Genomic DNA, 25,798 nt, shown 5'->3' on the forward strand with positions numbered 1-25,798 from the left:
ATAACACAAGTGCAGGTTTGTATAGTTCGAAATTGCATAGAATTATGGTTTTACGGTATTATCTATAAAATTACTACATTTACATATAATTAAAGTACAAATAAGTTTAATGAAAGAATAAAGCACTTGTCACGACCCAAACCCCGCACTGGTCGTGATGGCGCCTCTCGTGAAGACGAGGCCAGCCAACTAACCCAACTCATCTTTTCAAAAATAATTTAAACATGAATAACAGTCAAAATGTGACTTAATAAAATTAATTAACGGAATTACAACCCCACACAGCCCAAACCGGGGTGTCACAAGTCACGAGCATCTATCAGAGTATAAATACAACTACAAGACCTAAAATACACAAAGCCGGAATAATGAACCAAAAGAGAGAAAAATGGTGTTGCGAACGCAGGCAGTCACCTCGCTACTCCTATAGCTCTGCCTCTGATCAGCCAAAACCCGCTACCGAGTGAACAAATACCTGCATCTGCTCGCGAGGTGCATGGAGTAAAGTGAGTACTCCAACTCAGTGAGTAATAAGGGTAAATAATAACTGAGCAGTAAGAAATCACGTAAAGCAAACCATCATGCTATATAGGAGTAGTGTAAAACCTTTTGAGAAAAACAGTGAAGCTGTGAAATCTTAAGAAATATCTTAGCTCGTTTAAAACTTCTTTAAAAATGACTTTTTCAACATTTTGCAAACGAATGCAATTCGAATAGTGCAGATAAGCACAGAAGTCCGCCCCTCGGGCACCATACTCAATTAACAGATAATGTAAGGCAATCAAGTAGATATCACATGAAGTAGCACAAACAACAGGTAAGTCAAGCAAATAAGATAAAATAAACACACAGAACAGTACTAGTACCGCTGCGGCATGCAGCCCGCTCCACATACCGCTGTGGCGTGCAGCCCGATCCGTTTATCGTCGACGGCGCTCACTGGGGTGTGCAGACTCCGGGAGGGGCCCCTTACGGTCCAAGCGCAATAATAAGTCATCTCGTGGAATCAACTAGGCCCTCGGCCTCATATCAATATCAATATCATACCGCTGCGGCGTGCAGCCCGATCCTATACTCAGTCCAAAAATCACATAAGCCCCTCGGGCACAATCATATAGAAATATTCAGCCCAAACTTCATTAAAAATATTAATTAGGTTTCAAGTTTAAGACAAGGTGGCTGAGTTTTCAAAACAGTATTAAATACTAGGACTGAGTTTAATGATATGCACAAATGGTAAGAAACCAGTAATAACAATCCCTGAAGGATTCAATCAATTGGCACGAGCCCAAATATAGCAATCAGCAAAATTAAAATGATAATAAGTGAATTTCAGTCAAATACGCAGTATATTCATCTATCGGGACGGACTAAGTCACAATCGCCAATGGTGCTCTACTCCACGCTCGCTATCCGGCGTGCAAGTCACCTCAATATAGCACTACGGTGTGCAGATACGGGGTTTCAAACCCTCAAAATATCATTTACAATCATTACTCACCTCGAACCGGCGAAATCTCTAGCTCGTGACGCCTTTGCCTCTCAAATTGACCTCCTCGCGCGTCGAATCTGACCAAAACCACAACGAATACGTCACAATATGACAATGGAACAATACCCAATCGAAGACAATCGAAAAATAGCGAAAACCTCAAAATTAGCAAAACCCGAGCCCCGGGTCCACTTTTCGAAAATCAGAAAATTTAACATCAACGGATTCCTTATCTCGCCACGTGTCTATACATATAAAGATTACCAAAATCGGAGTCCAAATGGCCCCTCAAACCCCCATTTTAACTCTCTTAAGTTTCAAGCCCTAACCTCCATTCTAACTCCTTATTTCCTTGGTTTTTCAGTCTAAATTCACAATAAAAACGTGTTTTTAGTTCATAGGACTTACCTCCAACCAATCCCCGTCGAAATCCTCTTCAATTCCCGTCCAAAAGCTCTCAAGGTTGCTCAAAAATGGTGGAAATAAGACTTGGTTCGCGGATGAAATATTTAATAAAACCCTTCTGCGAATCTAAGTCCGTTACCTCTACTTTACTGATACCGATACATAGAATCCCATAATTCACATATAAATACCGCAAGTCTTGACCTCTTCCAATGAAAACAACAGTTTCTAACCACATATGCAACTTTAGAGCACTCAATCATTCCACGAGAGATACTCTAAGATTGTCACGACCCCAGCCCCGGTCGTGATGGCGCCCAACACACTGCTAGGCAAGCCCGACCAATTAAATAACCTTAACCATTTTACCCAGTTCGTGAATTAATTAACACAGATAATTACCAAGTCAAAATACTAAAATCCGTGAATAGAGTTAAACATGCGGAAATTCCAAAATATAAAATAACTACACAACCCGAAGAATCCGGTGTCACAAGTCTGAGCCTCTAATACATGAGTATCAACCTACTACATATCGTTCTCTAGAAGTGCGGAAATTAAAATAAATAAGATAGAAGGAAGATCAGGACTGCGAACGTCAATTGCAGCTACCTTGAAACTCCCAAGTATGATGCTAGGCAGAGAAGTCCTCACTCAGCCTCAGTAGTACCTGGATCTGCACGCAAGATGCAGGGAGTAATGTGAGAACTCCGACCCAGTGAGTAATAAACATAAATAAAGACTGAGAATAAGAAATCCTGAATAGGCACAAAGTAATTCTATAAATACAGCAACTTGAACCCAGTAGCATAAAATCAATAAATCAGTGAAAACAATTATAGAAGTATTACAACAGATAAATAAGTAATGACAATCAAAATATGCAATGCAACACATAGACCGGTACTCTCCAGTACCCGCTGCGGCGTGCAGCCCGCTCCATTTATTTATCGTCGACGGTGCTCACTGGGGGTGTGCATACTCTGGGAGGGGCCCCTTACGGCCCAAGCGCAATAATAAGCCATATCGTGGCATCAACTAGGCCCTCAGCCTCATATCAATATCAATATCATACCGCTGCGGCGCGCAGCCCGATCCCATACTCAGTCCAAAATCACATAAGCCTCTCGAGCACATTAATATAGACATATTTAGCCCAAACTTCATTTAAAAATATTAATTAAGTTTCTAGTTTGAGAAAAGTGGCTGAGTTTGCAAAACATTATTAAATTCTAGGACTGAGTTCAATGATATATAGAAATGGTAAGAAACCAGTAATAACGATCCCTGAAGGATTTAATCAGTTGGCACGAAGCCCAAATATAGCAATCAGCTCAATTAAAATAGTAATAAGTGAATTTTAGTCAAATACGCAGTATATTCGTCTACCAGGACGGATCAAGTCACAATCCCCAACGGTGCTCTACCCCACGCTCGCTACCCGGCATGCAAGTCACCTCAATATAGCACTACGATGTGCAAACACGGCGTTTCAAACCCTCAGAACAGCATTTACATCTATTACTCACCTCAAGCCGGCCAAAATCCTAGCTCGCTATGCCCTTGCCTCTCGAATCGACCTCCTCGTGCGTCGAATCTGATCAAAACCACAACGAATACGTCACAATATGCCAATGGAACAATACCCAAGTGAAAACAATCGAAAAATAGCTGAAATCTCGAAATTAGCAAAACCCGAGCCCCGGGCCCACTTCTCGAAAATCAGAAAATTTAACATCATCGGATTCCTTATCTCGCCACGAGTCTATACATATAAAGATTACCAAAATCGGAGTCCAAATGACCCCTCAAATCCCCATTTTAACTCACTTAAGTTTCAAGCCCTAACCTCCATTCTAACTCCTTATTTCCTTGGTTTTTCAGTCTAAATTCACAATAAAAATGTGTTTTTAATTCATAGGACTTACCTCCAATCAATCCCCGTCGAAGTTCTCTTCAATTCCCGTCCAAAATCTCTCAAGGTTGCTCAAAAATGGTGGAAATAAGACTTGGTTCGCGGATGAAATATTATTAAACCCTTCTGTCCAGGCCTCTTTTCCTCTATGCGATCGCAGCCCCAGGATTGCGATCGCAATGTACAAAATTCAAACTCCAAAATTTAACACTACGCGATCGCATAAACATCCATGCGATCGCAATGACCAAACACTTTACCTTACGCGATCGCAGACTCACCCACGCGATCGCGATGAACAAAAATCCAAACTCCCAAAATTCCTCTATGCGATCGCACTGACACTCCCGCGATCGCACAGCATGAACTCTCGACTCTACGTGATCGCGAACACAACCATGCGGTCGCGTTGAACAACTGACCATCCCCAAAAATCCTTCTATGTGATCGCGAAGCCTCTCCTGCGATCGCATAGAGCAAAACTCTGCAGCACTGACCTGCAAATTTTCTGCAGCATCCAAAGTCCCAAAAACCTTCCGTTGGCCATCCGAAAACACCCCGAGGCCCCCGGGACCTCAACCAAAAGCATCAACGTATCCTAAAACATCATTCAAACTTTCTTCAATCATCAAAACACCTCAAACAACATCAAAACCATCAAATTACATCGGATTCAAGCCTAAGTTCTTCTAAAACTTCCGAAACACGCATTCGATCAAAAATCCAACCAAATCACCTCCGAATGACCTGAAATTTTGCACACACATCCCAAATCACCTAACGAAGCTACTGCAGCTCTCGGAATTCCATTCCGACCCTCGGATCAAAATCTCACCTATCAACCGGAATTCGCAGAAATACTAACTTCGCCAATTCAAGCCTAATTCTACATCGGACCTCCAAAATCACTTCTGATCACATTCCTAAGTCACAAATCATCCCCCGAAGCTAACCGAATCATCAAAATTCATATCTGAGCCCTCTAACATAGAAGTCAACGTCCGGTTGACTTTTCCAAAACAAACCTTCCTTAAAGAGGCTAAGTATCTCATTTCCTTCTAAAACCAATCCAAATCAACTCGTTCACACAAGACTCTTATAATGAAGCATAAAGAAGCAGAAAATGGGGAAAATGGGGCGGTAACTCACGTGACGACGGGTTGGGTCGTCACATCCTCCCCAACTTAAACAAACGCTCGTCCTCGAGCGAGTCAAGAAACATACATGANACTCGAGGCCTAAATTTATAAATATAAATTAATTAGGCCCTTTTAGAGACAAAAAGTAAATAGAAAAATCGTAGTTGCTTTAGGTTGGCCTTTAAATAAAAATGAGATGAGCCCCGCCAAACAAAACACATGAATTGCGGGGCCCTCATCAAATGCTTATATTAAAATACTTAGAATTCGGGACGTGCTGTTTAGCGGATTTCACGGCCTCCCACAAAGATAATAACACGTTAGTCGCTTTAGGCGTGCTTTTTAATAATTTTACCTTCTAAATATGGGTGTGTATTTCATGCAACCAAATCTAAATCCAAAAACGTCGAATAAGAATGTGTCGATGATCCGGGTGCATTTCATGTGACGCGATCCAAAAATATATTCTTAAACGACGTTCACTTTCCTAAAAATTAACTAAAGCGGTAAATACTCCTAAAATTGCACTATAGGTTAGAACATGTGTAAAAATCAGATTTAGCCATTTACGATAATTTAAGCGACCGTGCTAGAACCACGGGATCCGGGGGTGCCTAACACCTTCCCTCGGGTCAACAGAATTCCTTATTCAGAATTTCTGGTTCGCAGACTCCAAATGGGAAGTCGATAATTTTCCTCGATTTGGGATTTAAGCTAAAACCGGTGACTTGGGACACCAAAAGCCAATCCTTTCCAAGTGGCGACTCTAAAAAACTAATAAATAATCCCATTTCGAATAATGTCACTTTAAATGGGAAAACTCCCTTATACGTTATCCTTCGGGGTAGGTGTGTAAAAAAGGAGGTGTGACAGCTGGGCAGGTGATGAAGTAACTGGAGCAGAAGTCGAGGGCTGACCCCTCTGCTAATGCTGTCTGCCACGAAGTCGAAGGCACTGCCTCCTCAAGTGACCAAACTCTCCGCACTCATAACAGCTTCCCGGTGCTGGAGATGAGGTCTGAAGGGAACCCTTCGCACCGAAGTGTCTAGCAGATGCACTCGGAGCAGAAGAACCCTGAACTGATGGGGCATGAGATGAACTCTGAGCTGGGAGGGCGCTGAGTGAAGACTGACCCTGCTGGGGCCCATGATGACCACGGCCTGAAGATCCCCCACGATACTCTGGACGGGCCGATTGAGCAGGCCTAAAAGAACGACCTCTACCCTGCTGGAACTGGCCCCTCGAAGGAGCACCGCTGTAACTGCCCGATCCACGAGGCCTCTTAGCCTCTCTCTCCTCTCGCTCTCTACGGCGAACTGACTCGATCTCACGAGCGATATCCACCACCTCTTCAAATGTAGCACCCAGTACTCTCTCTCTAGTCATCAGAATACAGAGATGATAGTTAAGGCCATCCACAAATCTCCTAATCCTCTCACGATCTGAAGGAACCATCCAAGTAGTATGACGGGCCAGCTGTGAAAACCTCATCTCGTACTGAGTCACTATCATATCCCCCTGAGTCAACCACTCAAACTGCCTACGCAGCTCCTCCCTACGGGACTGAGGTACATACTTCTCCAGAAAGAGAGCGGAGAATTGCTGCCAAGTTAGAGGTGCTGCACCGGCAGGCCTACGCCTCTCAAAGTCCTCCCACCAGGTAAGAGCAGCCCCCGTGAACTGAAAAGTAGTAAATGACACACCACTCGACTCAAGGATCCCTGTCGTACGGAGCATACGCTGACATTTGTCAAGAAAACCCTGGGCATCCTCGCCCTCAGCACCACCAAATGTCGGAGGCTGGAGCCTACCGAACCTCTCGAGACAACGCTGCTCATCGTCTGGCAGAGCTGGAACCACGAATCCCTGAGCTGGTGTAACCTGCTGAGCTGGAGGTGCCTCTGGTGTTTGTAGTCCCTGTACCACCTGCTCAGGTGTGCGAGCATCGGGGGTCTGATTGCCTCCCCCGGCCTGTGATGTAGCTATTGCTGCTGTGGTGACTGAAACTGCCTGAACCAGGCTAGTGCAGACTGATAATATCTGTGCCAAGGTCTCCTGAAGACCCGGAATCACGATAGACACAGCTGGTGCCTGAACAAGTGCTGCTGGAGTATCCACCGCTGGAGCCTGATCCTGAGCTGGGGCAATTGGTGGATCAGCAGGTGCTGCCCCGGCTGCTCTGCATTTGCCACGACCACGACCGCGTCCACGGCCTCTGGCGGCCTCAGTAGGTGGCACTGGTGTTCGTCCATCACGTCCGGTAGCTCGTGTCCTCACCATCTGTGAAAGAATAGAATAGTATAAGTTTAGTTTTCAGTTCAACAAAGTCGCACGACAAGAGTTTCAAGAATGTGAAGATTTCCTAAAGGTTCGGCAGCCTCCTGAGGATAAGTACAGACGTCTCCGTACCGATCTACGAGACTCTACCAACCGGCTCATGACTCGCGAGACCAAGTAACCTAGGCTCTGATACCAACTTGTCACGACTCCAGCCCCCGTCGTGATGGCTCCCAACACACTACTAGGCAAGCCTGACCAATTAAATAACCTTAACCATTTTACCCAGTTCGTGAATTAATTAACACAGATAATTACAAAGTCAAAATACTAAAATCCGTGAATAGAGTTAAACATGCGGAAATCCCAAAATATAAAATAACTACACAGCTCGAAGAATCCGGTGTCACAAGTCTGAGCCTCTATGAGTATCAACCTACTACATATCGTTCTCTAGAAATGCGGAAATTAAAATAAATAAGATAGAAGGAAGATCAGGACTGCGAACGTCAACTGCAGCTACCTTGAAAACTCCCAAATATGATGCTAGGCAGAGAAGTCCTCACTCAGCCTCAGTAGTACCTGGATCTGCACGCAAGGTGCAGGGAATAATGTGAGTACTCCGACCCAGTGAGTAATAAACATAAATAAAGACTGAGAATAAGAAATCCTGAATAAGCACAAAGTAATTCTATAAAAACAGCAACTTGAACCTAGTAGCATAAAATCAATAAATCAGTGAAAACAATTATAGAAACATCACAACAGATAAATAAGTAATGACAATCAAAATATGCAATGCAACACATAGACCGGTACTCTCCAGTACCCGCCGCGGCGTGCAGCCCACTCCATTTATTTTTTATCGTCGATGGCACTCACTGGGGGTGTGCAAACTCCGGGAGGGGCCCCTTACGGCCCAAGCACAATAATAAGTCATATCGTGGCATCAACTAGGCCCTCAGCCTCATATCAATATCAATATCATACCGCTGCGGCGCGCAACCCGATCCCATACTCAGTCCAAAATCACATAAGCCTCTCGGGCACATTTATATAGAAATATTTAGCCCAAACTTCATTTAAAGATATTAATTAAGTTTCTAGTTTGAGAAAAGTGGCTGAGTTTGCAAAACAGTTTTAAATTCTAGGACTGAGTTCAATGATATATAGAAATGGTAAGAAACCAGTAATAACAATCCCTGAAGGATTTAATCAGTTGGCACGAAGCCCAAATATAGCAATCAGCTCAATTAAAATAATAATAAGTGAATTTCAGTCAAATACGCAGTATATTCATCTACCGGGACGGACCAAGTCACAATCCCCAATGGTGCTCTACCCCACGCTCGCTACCCGGCGTGCAAGTCACCTCAATATAGCACTACGATTTGGAAACACGTGGTTTCAAACCCTCAGAACAGCATTTACACCTATTACTCACCTCAAGCCGGCCAAAATCCTAGCTCGCTATGCCCTTGCCTCTCGAATCGACCTCCTCGTGCGTCGAATCTGATCAAAAGCACAATGAATACGTCACAATATGCCAATGGAACAATACCCAAGCGAAAACAATCGAAAAATAGCTGAAATCTCGAAATTAGCAAAACCCGAGCCCCGAGCCCACTTCTCGAAAATCAGAAAATTTTACATCAACGGATTCCTTATCTCGCCATGAGTCTATACATATAAAGATTACCAAAATCGGAGTCCAAATGTCCCCTCAAATCCCCATTTTAACTCTCTTAAGTTTCAAGCCCTAACCTCTATTCTAACTCCTTATTTCCTTGGTTTTTCAGTCTAAATTCACAATAAAAACGTTTTTTTAGTTCATAGGACTTACCTCCAACCAATCCCCGTCGAATTCCTCTTTAATTCCCGTCCAAAAGCTCTCAAGGTTGCTCAAAAATGGTGGAAATAAGACTTGGTTCGTGGATGAAATATTATTAAAACCCTTCTATCCAGGCCTCTTTTCCTCTATGCGATCGCAGCCCCAGGCTTGCGATCGCAATGCACAAAATTCAAACTCCAAAATTTAACACTACACGGTCGCGTAAACATCCCTGCGATCGCAATGACCAAACATTTTACCTTACGCGATCGCAGACTCACCCACGCAATCGCGATGAACAAAAATCCAAACTCCCAAGATTCCTCTATGTGATCGCACTGACACTCCTGCGATCGCACTGCATGAACTCTCGACTCTACGCGGTCGCGAACACAACCATGCGGTCGCGTTGAACAACTGTCCATCCCCAAAAATCCTTCTATGCGATCGCGAAGCCTCTCCTGCGATCGCATAGAGCAAAACTCTGCAGCACTGACCTGCAATTTTCTGCAGCATCCAAAGTCCCAAAAACCTTCCGTTGGCCATCCAAAAACACCCCGAGGCCCCCGGGACCTCAACCAAAAGCATCAACGTATCCTAAAACATCATTCAAACTTGCTCCAATCATCAAAACACCTCAAACAACATCAAAACCATCAAATTACATCGGATTCAAGCCTAAGATCTTCTAAAACTTCCGAAACACGCATTCGATCAAAAACCAACCAAATCACCTTCGAATGACCTGAAATTTTGCACACACATCCCAAATCACCTAACGAAGCTACTGCAACTCTCGGAATTCCATTCCGACCCTCGGATCAAAATCTCACCTATCAACCGGAATTCGCCAAAATACTAACTTCGCCAATTCAAGCCTAATTGTACACCGGGCCTCCAAAATCACTTCCGATCACACTCCTAAGTCACAATTCATCCCCCGAAGCTAACTAAATCATCGGAATTCATATCCGAGCCCTCTAACACAGAAGTCAACGTCCGGTTGACTTTTCCAAAACAAACCTTCCTTAAAGAGACTAAGTATCTCATTTCCTTCTAAAACCAATCCAAATCAACTCGTTCACACAAGACTCTTATAATGAAGCATAAAGAAGCAGAAAATGGGGAAAACGGGGCGGTAACTCACGTGACGACGGGTTGGATCGTCACAGACAACAGTTGACGCGAGCAAGGATTTCATTAATTAGAGTATACGAGTTGATAGTTCCTGGTGAGCCCTGCACTTGTTCGCATGGGCGAAGAGTTTATTTATTTGTTATCGTCTTTTCTGATTAGCTCATAGAGTCGCTCCATGGTCATTCTTTCAGTGTCATGAGTATTCTTTCGTTATTATAGACTTATGATGAGTATTGCACTTTCTTATCGAAGTTGGACATAAATTAGTATTTGTGGCTGTTAGTGGGTGGATTATAATGGTTGAGACTTGTTTTGGTTAATGGATAAAGTTATTGTTGATTGGATTGATATTAGGATATTTGGTTGTTGATTTTGAGATAGGAATGTTTTTTGGATAGTCCAAAAATAGGGAAAACTCTGTCCATTTTTCTATAAAATATCAATGAGGCTTACTAGGGGAACTTGCTCCTAAGTGCTGGTCATGATCCTAAATTGGGTCGTGACATTTTCGCTAGTGGTGTATTGTTTACAAAATAAGTGCACATTTTTCCCGTTCATTGGTTCCACCCGAAAATTACCCAAATCCCCTCTTTACTTCCTTTAGCGCTCATTTCACAAATTAAAGTGCCTTAAAAGGCAAAAGGATCAAAAGTTTAAATTAAGAACAAAAGGGTATATGCTCGTAATGTGGGTGCCAAATGAAAGGTATACAGGCTCAAAAGGGTTAACTAGGGATGATTTTATTTGTGGTAGCATTCCAATTCAAAAAGGATCAAAGAAGGCCTAAAATCATATTTCAAACCGAGCTGAACCTAGGATTTGGCTTCAGCTCACATGCATGGCAAGTTCTAGACACAAATATACTACATGAAACAACAAAAAAAATCTCACAACACTATAGCACATGATTCACTAAGGACGGTCTCATTCTGGCTCTCAAACTAATGCAAGTACTCACGGAGCCACGAGATATTAAGCACTAAGCACAAAGTGAAAACAAGTCAAGGAAACGAGACATAGGCGTCACAAAATATGCTATCCTACTAAGCAAGGCATCATCAATAATTTCAAATCATAAGGAAGATACTACACTACCAAAGCCTAATTAAATATGCTACTACCAAATAAGTCAAAAGGCACCTAGGAATCTCATCTTTCTTCCTCTATTTATTTCCTAAATATTAATCTACTCTAAAATAAAAAACTACTATCCGGTTCAAGCTACATCCCATGAAAAAGAACCGGCGCACAAAGAAAAACCAGGGGGATTATTAGTACCTAAGAAAAACTAAAAGACATATTTTTGTATTTTTCAATTTTCTGTTTTTGTAATTTTTTTGTTAGACTTTAATCCCTCAAGAAACCGCCTAGGAAATCCATCATCGGGAAAAGTCTAAATTATTTTTCGATTTTTTTAAATTAAGCTACTAAAATTACTATTACTATATTGCACCTTTAATTCTACTAACTATATAATTAAAAATACGAAGCTAGCTAACAATAAAAAGATTAAAAATTAACAATATACTAAAACAATACTATACAAACCACAGGGAATCTTTCACCCCACACTTAAAAGAGTGCAGTGTACCCAATGCACCAATTAAAAAAAATAATAAGGGTGAACAAGCAACTCCCTGAAAGGCCAAAAGTCGAAGCAATAGCAACTCACGGAGTACTCAGACTTCTCCCAAGGATGGTCCTTTAAGCGGGTACCTCACACTAGTTCCAATCACCTGGCTTGCTTTTGCACATCGTATGGCCTTGATTCCTCTTCTTATTATCCTACAAAACAAAAACAAACACTACAAATATAATGTAAAAAACAAAAATAAAAGACAGCAGTAAAGCTGGTTGCCTCCGCACAAGCACCTAATTTAAAGTCGCGGCATGACTTGAACCACTTTTTGCCTCCACCTTGAACTTATGAATTGTACCCCTAATAGGGCATCCAATTTGTGGCTATGCTCCTTTGGTGGGGCTACAAAGATAACTAGGCCAAGTAATAAATTTTTCACTCTGCATTTCTAGGCCTTTAGATGAGGAATGTAATTTTTGCTTTTTGGCATAACAAATTCAAGAATATTGGCACTCTCATCCTCACTCTTTGAGTTCCCCAAAGCCTCAGATGGCTCAATTTTATCTTACTATCTAAACATAATGTGGAAAAATGGTTGGAACAAGGTCTAATGCGCCCTAACTCATGAATAGTACTACTATTTATATCCCCATATATACACACACTCAATCCTCCCAAAGTAATGTTATCTACTCCCTCATATGACTCTAGAGCTCTCTTTTCATCATTGACATCCTCAAGAAAAACACAGTCTAATGATTGGTATTCTCGTTTTAGCTCCTCAATTTGGTCGAGAAGATTTTTTTTCCGCTTTACACAACTCATCATTAAATTGTTGGGCGTTACACGCATCAACCTTTGCACTCAAATATGCATTGGAGTTATGCACAGCTAAGCCAAGACTGTCAATTTCATGTGCAAGATCAACTCTCTCCTTAGACCAATCATTCACCAACATTGTTAGTAAACAACGTCGCTTCTCATATTCTCTTAATCGAGAATATTCGTCACAATACTAACCCTTACTCCCATATTTAAATTCAGACTTCCAAGAGGTCAGGTCATGACAAGCCCAAAAGTACGGGCCATAAAAGTCTTCCTCAATAACCTTACCTCCGTATAGTTCATCCCTAGATGTCATGCTGAGAGAACTAGAAACACACTAAAAGAAAAAACAAATAGTTATAAAACTAAAGATATTTACAAAAAGGAAAAAAACAAACCTGTGAAGATAAAGGTAAAAGTCTAATCTAGAAAAATAGCTAATCCAAAGTCCCCGGCAACGGCGCCAAAAACTTGTTGCAGCCAAACGCACACACAAGTATACGCGATCGTCAAGTAATAAAGTGACTAAAAGTCAAATGTCGAACCCACGAGGACTTGTGATTAACTATTAACTAAATTAGACTATCCTAATAATCTAAACAAGGATTAACCTAGAAGTGTTTGAATCTAAACTAATTAAAATAAAGAAAAAAATAAATAGTGAGCTTTAAACAAAAGAAGAGCAGATTTTTTATGTTGTCAATGTAGTGAAAATGTGACGACCCAAAGGGTCATCACCTGTTTTCTCATTCATTCCGTGCTTTCGAGGCCTCGAAAACCTCATTCAGGGTTGCCTCGATTTGCATGCGCAGTCCGGGCGCATAGCCGGAAAGCTTAAATATGAATTTTGTGTGAAAGATGCTAAATTTTGATATTAATATGAATATATTTGACTTCAGTCAACATTTTGGGTAAACGGACCCGGACCCGTGATTTGACGGTCCCGGAGGGTCCGTAGAAGGACTCGGGCGTATGCCCGGAATCGAATTCCGAGGTTCCAAGCCCGAGAAATGAATTTTTGAGAAAATTATTTTTCTGAAATTATTAAGGAAACTGGAAATGAAATTTGATTAAAAGACTGTGGTATCGTGCCCGTATTTTGGTTCCGGCACCCGGTACAAGTCTTATATATGGTTTAAGCGCTTTCTGTAAAGTTTGGTTCAAAACGGACGTCGTTTGGCGTGTTTTGGACTTAAAATGGAAAATTTATGTTTTATGAGAGTTTGGAAGAAATCATGAGTTTTGAGGCTTGATTCGATGTATATGATGTTATTTTGGCGATTTGATCGTGCGAGTAAGTCTGTAGGATGTTTTTAAAGTTGTGTGCGTATTTGGTTTGGAGCCCTGAGGGCTCGGGTGAGTTTTGGATAGGTGTCGGATTGCATTTTTGAACTTATAAGACTGCTGGTATGCCTGACTTGCAGGCTTCGCAAATGCAAAGCCAGCCTCGCAAATGCGAGACTTCACCTGGGCAGCATCCTTCGCAAATGCGAAGAATTCGATCGCAAATGCGATGCCCGCCTGTAGCCTCAGCCTTCGCAAATGCGAACATTTGTCCGCATATGCGATTGCGAGCCGTCGCAAATGCGACATTGTCTCTCGCAAATGCGAACCTCCCAGTTTTCTTCAGAGTTCGCAAATGCGAACTCGACTTTGCATTTTCCAAACCTGCAGGGTTCGCAATTACGAACCCAAGTTCGCAATTCCCACATCTGAGGCCCAGCAAATTTTATACTTAGTCGCATTTTCACCATTTTTCATCATTCTTTCAAAACCCAAACTCCTTAGGCGATTTTTCAAGAACAAGTTTCATTCCAAATCATTTGTAAGTCGATTTTCACTCAATTCCTTCAATCATTAACATCATTTAACATGTTTTCCACTTAAAATGAAAGATTTTCATGGGTGAAATAGGGGGTTTGGGTCGAACCTAGGTTTTTCTAAAATTGGGGATTTGGACCTCAATTTGAGGTCCGATTTCAAAACAAATTGCATATTTGAGTTCGTGGGGGAATGGGTAACCAGGTTTTGGTTCGAACCTCGGGTTTTGACCACGTGGGCCCGGGGGCAATTTTGGAATTTTTGGGAAAACTTTGGGAAATTCATTTTTATGCATTCAAATTGATTCATTTAGTGTTTATTAATGTAATTAAGTAATTTGTGGCTATATTCGAGCGGGTTGGAGGTAGAATTATGGGGTAAAGCCATAGTTGAGGCTTGAGTTGAGTTCAAGTCATCGAGGTAAGTGTTTGGTTTAACCCTAGCTTGAAGGAATAGGAGTTGAGTCTTATTTGTAACTTGCTAATTGTCGAGTACGATGTATAGGCATGGTGACGAGTATCTATACATTGGTGTCTAGCATGACCGTGAGTCCTTATTTGCGATTAGTTTGGTTGTTGTTATGCCTTCCATGCTTAAATGATGACTTCTATATGTTGTAAAGACCTTGTGAAAGAAATTATGATCTTGAAACTTCGTGGGGCATTGGCTCGGGTTAAAATACACATTGTGAAGGTATATGAGATAAGCAACTCTTTGGAGCATTGGCTCAAGTGATAATGTGAACTATGAGATGAAAGTGAAAGAAAGAAAAGAGTTAATGATTTATTCCCTTGCCGGGACGTTGTTGGTTATTGATATTGTACCCTTGCCGNCCTTATATAGTTTTATTTTCATGCATGCCACCAAATTGTATACCGACAATTTGATTTCAAAAGAATAACAAAATTAACTTTTAGACATACTTTAATTTTGAGATCATAATAATCTACCAAATATTTATAAAATTGAGCATCATAGATCACAAGGGTAGACAAATTAAAGAATTGACTAGAGAAAATAGAACCTGATTTTATTGCCACCTCTTGATAATAAAAACCGAAGAAGAGGGTCCAACTACTTACGCCGTAATTTTCGCAAGATTTAAATCACCAAAAACTTTTTCGGGTACTTCCTTTCTTTGTCAACCAGCAAAATAAACAACCCTGGGATATGTTCATGTTGCTTATATCCATGCCCTTGTTACCAACAACTTGGCAGTGGTAGCAAACCACCAGAATAGCAGTCTTATTGGTGACTGTGATGTCCTCTTGGCCCAAATCATCAATTAACAATCTTTTGTCCTTAGAGGGACCCAATAAAATTATAGCCATAACCATATACATATGGTTATAAGAATTAATAATATGTTCTAAGTCTTTGTATTTCCATAAGCACGTGGGTCCAATTTTGAACCCAGGGTTAACGTGCAGATTTCGTTCCTCCATCTGACGTCGCGCTGAGTATATTTTCAATAAGTCCACCATAAAAGGAAGATTCTTCGGAGAATCAAATAATGATACCGAGAGAGATTGAAATTGTACCCGCATTGTTTGCCCCACACAAATTCCCACAAAATGATGGCAATACTAATGTCATCACGTATTAGGGTTTCACGTAGCCACTAAAGTAACTCACATGAAATCTTTCAGAGAAAATTTCAAACAAGATGCAATTTTACTTCAACAAAAGATTCTTCTGATAGATATGAATCAAGCAGCCTAAAATCATCCGGAATAATCCGCAATCAGAATTCCATTCTGAATTATCTCTTTATCAGCCATTCGAAATTAATTCTCCTAAATTCCTTAATATTGTTAGTAGTCTGTGTTCGAAACAACAAAATCAGAAAACAAAAGAAGTGTTAGTTTAATAAAACAAATAAAATAATTTCCGAAGCCACAAGTTGCTTGTGTGTCCTTAAGGAATTTAATCCCGTCACTGTTGCCCAAGGTTATGGATTACTTCCTCTCAGGATAGAACGAAAAACTATTATGTAATACTGGCAATCGAAAATTTAGAACTTCAGCGAACTCAACAAACGGAGCAAATCACACTTGACACTTAGTTTATTTTTGGAAAAATAATACAACAATCTAGAAAAGAGGGTAGAAGTTTTTCATGTATGAAAAAAGAGGCTAAGCCTCTAAATTTATAGACAACGAAAGGGTGAGATGAAGAGGTGCAATTCAAAAGGTGCCTCTTCCATTTCCCATTCACGAAACCTAACCTAACCGTAGATATATGATTTTCACTCTAAAGTTGAAGGTTATAAACTTAATTCAATGTGCCTGAAGACTGAAGAGGAAAAATGAGTGAAATAAGAAAACAGTGAATTAATCCTAGTCACAATGCAGGGCGGGGAGCAGCTAGAGTTTTATGATTGTCATTTATGCAGTCTACCTGCGTTTTGAAAAATAACGTTTAACGTCAATTGCGTAGTTATTGGAACATAATGTAGAGAGAAGTTTAATTTCGATAGCGCAGACCAACAAATTCATAATGCGGATGCTTTAGAACCATAAATGGTCAAGGTACATGCTTCCAATATACACACTTGGCATATTAATATGAACATGTATACAATGACCACTTTAGAAATATTTTAGTTAGTGGTCGTCCAAGTGAAGCTCCATCGCACAGAAGTTATTATTTTAATTTTTATCACTTAAAATCATTGAATTAAACCCTGATTAACTCAAAAATAAAATAGCCGGATTGTTCACATTTTCTTTTATTTTTTCGTTTCAAATAATTCCAGTAATAGCAATTTATTATCAATGGCAAGCAAAAGAGAAGACTCACTCTTGGTCCCTTTTTCTTCTATTTATATATTTAGAAAGGATAATAAGAAACCTTTTCATGATCGTACAGGTTAGTACTAGTATTTTTTTTTTTTTTTTTACATTATTTAGTATTTGAATTTATTGATCCGATTACTTCAATTTGCTTCATGTATTAGTGGAAAATAAGCTCATCACGTGGGTTTAAGCTATAAGGACATGTGTCATGGACGTTAATACGACAAAGAGGAATGATACATTTAGACGACACGAGCAACACCCTCAAATTATTCTATTTAGTTGGTTTGACTTCAAATATTATTTTTTTGGTTAAACACTTCATATACGATCCAATTAAGTAAAAAAAATGATCCAATTAAGTAGAACTTATTGAACATTTCTCAAGGAAATCGAAAACTCTTCAAAATCTCGAGCCCGGAACCAAAATATGATTCTTTTGAACTCAAAGAATAAAAATGTGTGAAAAAATAGTGACCAAAATATGCATTTTTTTTTTAAAAAACGCTATATCATAACGGCCGTTTGGCCAATTAAGTATAGCGTCTTTTAAAAAGACTATATATATATAGCATTTTTCACTAAGACGCTATATGTATTATGTGGGCCCATAAATAATTCTTCTAGGCTTAACTCACAGAATAATAATTCAATTGGGTATAGCGTCTTAAGCTAAGACGCTATACCTAAAATAATTCACCCGCAGACTGGTTTTTAACTTATTTAAGGACGTGAAGGATTTTGTGAAAATTCATTCAAATATTCTCAACTCTTGTGAAATTTTTCTTCGTTAAGTTGTTTTGCATTTTGTCATAATGTCTGAAAAGCGGAGAATTAGGGTTTCATTATATTGGTGGAGGGTGAGGTTGTCACGACCCAAGTTCGCCCTCCGTGAACACGTCGTGACGGCACCTAGTCCCTACGACTAGGTAAGCCTAACAATTTTGGAAAAAGAAACAAATGCGGAAAAAAACTAATAAAAATCGAAGATAACAAATATAAAAGTGTTTAAGATGCCGCTCGGCATATACAATACAAGATCTCAAAACCGAACAACTCCCAAAACCCGGAATCCCATGAATCACAAGCTATGAATACGACAAAATGCTCTAACTCCGGAATGTCTAAATCAAAAGAAAAGATAGAAGGGCTATCACTACAAGATAGAATGGAAAAGGGACTCCTCGGTCTGCGGACGCTGCAGATATACCTCGAAGTCTCTGGAGAATCGCCTCGCCTCAAGGGTAGTAGGGCTGAATCGAAGTACCTGGATCTGCACACGAAAAACATGTGCAGGAAAGGGTATGAGTACAACACAGCGGTACCCAGTAAGTGCCAAGCCTAACCTCGGTCGAGTAGTGACGAGGAAGGTCAGGGCCCTACCGGTCATATACAATAATATATAAGGAAAAGAAGTAGTGTTAAAGTAACACAGGGTAATAAGAGTAGCAACAACTACAACAGAGACAAAATAATCACAGAAGGAATACAACTCAACACAGAGAAAACAACCGGGGATCTCCCAGGATACCGTCCTGTAGTGCCCAAATATAAATATCCAGTGGATCTCCCGGGTGTCGTCCTGTAGTCCAACTCATAACGCGCAGGGGATCTTCCGGAATACCACATCCGTAGTCCCAAATGTAAATACTCAGTACTGGAGGAATCTACCGGGTGCAGTCCCGTAGTTCCAATGTAAATGTGCAGGGGGATCACCCAGAATACCACATCCGTAGTCCCAAATAAACAGGCAAGGGGGATCTCCCGGGATATCGCCCGTAGTCCCAAAGTAAACACACAGCAGCAACACGAAGAATATTCAATTCAATCAAATTTATACCAAGGTAAAAACAGGTATTTCTAGCATGCTGCACAGAATTCAAATAAGGCAGTTTGAGCAAGTAAAGCAGTTAAGTCACTTAGACATGCTTTCCTAAACTAACAGTAGGCTTAAATTGCAATTAGTAAAAACAGGGAAGAAAACGCAATTATAGTTACTTAATAAAAATAGGATTTTCAACAATTAGAACATGTACGCACTCGTCACCTCACGTACAACGCATTTCATATATCACAGTACCAATTCCTAAGAGTAGTTCCCCCACACAAGGTTAGGCAAGCCACTTACCTCGAACCAGCTCAATCAACTCAATACCACGTTCTTGCCACGAGTATCCGACTCCAAATGGCCCAAATCTATTCAAAGTAATTGCATAATGTAAATATAACTTCAAGTAACTAATTCAACTAATTAATTCGAAGCTAATACGCGAATTTAGGAAAATTGCCCAAAAAGCACCCCCCGGGCCCACGTCACAGAATCGGGTAAAATTTACAAATTCGGAATCCTCACACTCTCACGAGTTCAAATATACAGAAATTACTCCAATCCGACATCAAAATCTTGATCAAAACTCCAAAATTTGGCCTAAGAACTTTTCCAATTTTTCACCCCAAATTCGAATTTAAAGGATGAATTTAAGCATAGATTCGTGGAAATTAATCAAAATCGAGTAAGAATTACTTACCCAAAACACCCAGGAGAAATTCTCTCGCAAAATCGCCAATCCCAAGCTCCCAAATCAATTTCTATGATTTTGAGATTTAACCCTCGATTCTGCCCCTTTTTCTGACCAGTGGAAGTGCGGTCCCGCTTCTGTGGAGAATATGTCGCACCTGCGACTTCTCATTAAACCAAGAATTTTGCACCTGTGACCCCCTTTCCGTAGATACGGTGCCGCATCTGCGACCAATGCGCAAAATGCCTCAGACCGCACCTGCGGTCCTCCTACCGCTTCTGCGGTGCCGCACCTGCGGTCCAATACACGCAGGTGCGATTATGACAGGTTCAACCAACTTCGTGTTTCTCCTAAGTCCAATTCAAGTTCCGTTAAGCACCCGAAACTCACCCGAGGCACCGGGGACCTCAACCGAACCTGCTTACCAATCCTAAAACATCATACGAACTTATTCCAACCCTCGAATCACGTCAAACAACGTTAAAACCACAAATCACTCTCCAATCCAAGCCTAAGGATTTCCAAAACTTCAAATTTCCGCTTTCGATCAAAAAGCCTATCAAACCTCGTCCGAATTACCTGAAATTTTGCACACACGTCCCAAATGACACAACGGACCTACTCCAACTTCCGGAATTCCATTCCGACCCCGATATCAAAATCTCACTATCGAACCGGAAACTTCAAAAATTCAACTTTCGGCATTTCAAGCCTAATTAAGCTACGAACCTCCAAAACACAATCCGAACACGCTCCTAAGCCCGAAATCACCCAACGGAGCTAACGGAACCAACAGAACTCCATTCCGAGGCTGTTTTCACACTGCTCCGACTGCGGTCCAAATTCTAAGGCTAAAACTCTCATTTAGGGACTAAGTGTCCCAAAACACTCCGAAACACAAAACTAATCCTCCCGGCAACTCACAAAAAGCAGAAATAAGCACGGGGAAAGCAGTTAACAGGGGTTCGGGGCGTTAATTCTTAAAACGACCAGCCGAGTCGTTACAGAGGTTGTGGTGGCGAATAACTCGGTAAGCTATAGTTTATCTCCATAGTGTCATGTTAAGTTGCCACTTAAAATGGAGTACGATAGATTGCTATCGTTGTTATGTATAAAATGAGTGTGAGCAAACGTTTGGTGAATCTTAAATTGATCGAAAGATATTCGTATTTTGTTACTCCGTAAGGGGTTGCTTGTTATGCTGAGTTTAACATTGAAGACGATGAAACTATGAGAGATTTTTGAGGACTCCGGATGAATACCGGAAATTTATTGTGATAAAACTGTTGGAAATGTACGTCAAGGCTGAAGATGTTCGCAATAATGAGGTTGCGCAAAATAGGGAAATCCCTCAATCATCGGGTGGTTATTTTGAAGAAGTTTTAGCCTAACAGGTTCCGGCTAAAAGAGTTTGGCCTGATCTAAACTTATCTCCATGGTGAATGAGGAGTGAGGAAATAATTTCTCCCCTAGTATACATAATCCACAAGCCGAGTGGTAAACTTCAATTTTCCTTTGTGTTACGATGTATATTTTTGTGTATTGTATTAACACTCATATATTCCACAGGGGGTACCGACCAGATATGAATTTTACAAGTTATGAACCAACGCCCAATTGGAATATGCCTAGTTTTGGTGTGTTGGTTCATGGTGGTCCATCCGAGAGTCAGCATCAACAAGATAATGTGCATCACGGGATATCAACACATTATGATTTGTAAGTGAATATATAAAGTTATATGTATTGTTTGGACTAATTTGAGTAACTCATTATTTCTTTGGTTGTGCGGTGAAAACGAGCAACTTGATGGTCCTGTCCTTACTCAATTGCCCGAATACAACGTATTTAATCGGGATCTAGCAGATGCGCAGAGTCAGGAAGAGAATAGTGATTATGACAACAATGCCGATGAGTCTGGAGATGACACACCCTTCCCCGACGAGGGTGATGAGGAGGAGGAAGAGAATGTCGAACCTGATTTGATTAGGGAGCATGCTCCACCTCCCGTTAGACCAAGAGTGTACGATTCCCACGTGCCGTTTCATTCAAGGCATATTCCCTACCTTGATCATGTGCCAAGTATGCGGGATGAGGATGCCCTCACAAGGGATATTGACAAAATTCGGACAGCAATATGGGATGAATCTAGACCAACGGTGCTGTCAACGGGCATGCTTTTTCCTGATAAGGCGCGCCTAATCAGGGCGGTGAAAATGTATAGCATAAAAGAGTGCCGTGAGATGATGGTATGGGATTCATCTCCGGATGTATGCAAGGATGTTTGTCATAGATGGTTTACGGGTCGTAATTGGATGCTACGTGCGAGGAAGAGGAAAACAAATATGTGGGTTATGGGTAAATACATTGGCACCCACAATTGTGAAATGGACCCATTCAGCGGGAATCACTTTAACTTGAATGTTGACTTGATTTTTCTTGTCTTGATTCCACACATTGAAGCCTCCATAAGGAACAAGATCAAAGAGTGTATTACATATGTCCACCAGGAATATGGGTGTACCATTACCAAAAGAAAGGCATTTCTCGGGTGCAAACGTGCGTTTGAAATTGTTTATGGTGACTGGTATAAGTCATTTGTATCTCTACCCAGGTACACGGCCACATTGTAACACTTTAACCCCGGGACTATTATTGGATGGAAGCTTGAGCGAAGTCCGGGAATGCCATAATATTCAGATACGTGTTCTAGGCATTTAAACCAGCAATTGATGGTTTTGTGCATTACCGACCGATGATACATAGACGACACTCATGTCTATGGAAAGTATGATATTAAGTTGTTGATCGTCGTTGCTGTAGATGCTAATGGAAAAATATTTCCCCTAGCTTTTGCTATTTGTGCCAATGAAAGCCAGAGACGTGGATGCTATTTTTGAACCACTTGAAGGAGCACGTTGTCAAACAACGTTCAGGTATTTGTCTAATATCTGATCGGCATGGCGGTATTTTAAGTTCTGTACAGCATTTGCCTGAATGGAACCGTATGTATACCACCATTACTGTGTCAGGCCCCTGAAGGCCAATTTTCTGAAGGCACATTCCAACAAGGACTTGCATGATTTAATAGGGATGGCTGCAGCTGATCACCAGGAATGCAAATTCAGGAGGCACATGAATTGATCAAGCAGGAAGACAAAATAGCGCGACATGAGCTTGACAAGTGGACATTGCATGCGAATGGTGGCGGACGATGGGGAACCATGACTATAAATGCTTCAAAGTATTTCAACGGGTTATTGAAGTTTGCACGTGGATTGCCTGTCGCTGCCATGGTGCTGATGTCAATCAAATAGATAGCGGAGAGGTTTGTTGAAAGGCATAGAAGTGCATCAGAATTGATGGATTGAATTTATGCGAATACCAATGAAAATATTTGAGAAATACAAGAGGCAAGAACGTTGGCATTCATTGTTACAGTATTGCAACGAGCGAAATATTTTTGAAGTTCACACCGCTATCCATCAAAACTGGGGGGGGGGGGTGATAACTAGGGATTTTGACGCATTCTATACCCCTTTGTGCTTATGCTTTGATCATAAAATCATACAAAATAGTCCCAAAAGGCTCATAAGTTGTGCTTGATTGTAGGTTTGATCAACAAAGTGACAAGATGTCAAAGATCGGCTCAAAAGGAGTGAAACCTGCACAAGTACCAAAGACAAGACAAAACTCAGGAGAAACAGGCCTAGTGCGGCCGCATTACACTTTGTGCGGACCGCACTCGCGAGATTCAGAGAGTTAGATTTTCAAGCATCAATGCAGTGAGGCCGCAGAAGGTTTTGTGCGATCCGCACTAAGGCACCGCGGCCGCACGACCATTCTGTGCGGTCCACAGAACCAAAGTTCAGAGAGATGCCAAATTTAGAAGATGAAGCCTGTGCAGTCCGCAGTCCATTCTGCGCGGACCGCATTGAAAGCCTCCGCGGCCGCAGTCCATTCTGTGCGGTCCGCGGAGCCTGGGTTCAGAGAGTCGAAATTTCAAGTTCAAGAGCCTAATGCAACCGCACACCATTTTGTGCGGTCCGCACTGACCCCGCAGGGGCAATTTTGTCCAGTTTTTCCAGCTTAGTATAAATAGATTCTTTTTCCATTTTTAGGGTATCTGACATTGTAAGACAGTAGTTGCACTCGTGAGAAGACTTTTCTTAGCCATTTTGGGCACTCTTACTTAGTTTTTAATCGTTGAAACTTTGTATTTACATTAGTAATTAATTGATATGTCTTTCTCTTCATCTATTTCTTGCTTTTCTTCTTCTAATATGAGTAGCTAGACCCCACAACTAGGGTTGTGGCTCAACCCTAGTGTGGACAATTGATGGGTCTTGTAATTTAAGGTTAAATTTACTATGAGTGTTTGTTATTTGGGCCAATTTCATGGTTAATTTCTGAATTAGTGGTTGCAAACACTAGTTTGTGTTGAGTTGACTTGAGCTTTTCTTGAGAAAGAGAGCCTAAGTCTCCGAAATTGGTCCAACAATGAATTGGGGCGTACTCAAGAGATTGATAGCCCCAATTAAAGGGTTAAACCTCCAGAGAGTAATACCCGAATTGAACCCTAAGTTGCTTGTACAAATTGGCATACCCAATTGGTCTTGAGAAAGCCAATTCGGGCAAAATCACTCAAACCACCGAGAGGTGTAGAGTGGGTAAAGTAGTGCAACGGTTATTTCATACTCCCCAATCATGTCAATTATGCATTAGTTTCAAGTACCCGTCATTTGCCCGCCTAGGCGGATGTCACTACCCTAGTGCCTTTTAAACCATTAGACACAACTTGCAATATTTATGTCTTAGCCTAATCTAGTTGCATTTTCAATTAGTAGTTTGATAAAAATAGAATCATAAAGAAAATCCAAAAATGAATAGAAGACCAATCAAGAGCACATACGCAACCCTAAACTAGATAGATACTCGATTCCAATCCTAGCTCTCTGTGGATTCGATCCCGACCCAAAATCGGGTAAAAGCTATTGCGATCCTCTCTTGCTACTTACTAGTAGTGCGAAGTTGGCTGCAATTACTTTTTGGCGTCGTTACCGGGGAGCTAACGGTTTTGGCTATCTATTTAGTTCGTTTTGTGTATTGTTCTTCTTTCCTTCTCTGTTACTAATTTGTGTGTGTGAATACTTCAGGTACCAAATGGCTTTAAATGCTAATGACCCTCTTGGAAATGTGCTTGCAGGGGAGGAGGTTGATGATATTGGAGACGATGAGGTGCCTCTTGTACCTCCCGGACTACGACGAGGCCGCCAGGCTAATGCAAATGATAATGTTCTAGACCCTCCTCCGCCACCTCCAAGAGCGGTTCCTCGGGTGCTACCGAACCAAGGCTATGCAAGTGCTATTATCCCTCCCAGAATTCGGGTGGGCAATTTTCAAATAACAATGTGATGTTGACTTTACTTGAGCAGCGTAGGTATTTCACGGGCGTTGCGGATCAAAATGCCTACAAACATCTCAAGGGGTTCGTGGATACATGTTGGGGTATCAAGCAGACGAATGTGTCCGAGGATGCTCTTAGGTTGAGGATTTTCCCCTTTTCACTTCGGGGGAAAGCATTGGATTGGCTCGAGAGACTCCCCAACCATTCCATCACTACTTGGGATGAGTTGGCGGATAAGTTTATTGCTAAATTTTTCTCACCCTGCACATGGCGGCACTTCGAGATGAGATATTGGCCTTCAAGCAAGAGCCCACGGAACCTTTGCATGAGATTTGGGAGCGGTATAGAACGATGGTGAAGGAATGCCCCAATAATGACATGACAGAGAATATGTTGCAACAAACTTTCTACCGGGCATCAACACTACAAATCAATGCATAGTGAATCAACTTGCTGGGGGATATTTTATGAAATTGACGTATGATGAAGCTTGTGCCGTTCTTGATGAGATGGCGGATACATCCTCCGCATGGCAAAGTAGGGCCAATGTTCCTCAAGGTGACCCTACGGTTATTTATTTGCATAAGGAATTACATGACCATGGGCAGGCTATAGCGGAGCTGACAACTACTATGAACCAATTGGCTAAGGCA

This window comes from Nicotiana attenuata, chromosome 11 (assembly GCF_001879085.1).
Source record: "Nicotiana attenuata strain UT chromosome 11, NIATTr2, whole genome shotgun sequence".
NCBI classification, from domain to species: domain Eukaryota; kingdom Viridiplantae; phylum Streptophyta; class Magnoliopsida; order Solanales; family Solanaceae; genus Nicotiana; species Nicotiana attenuata.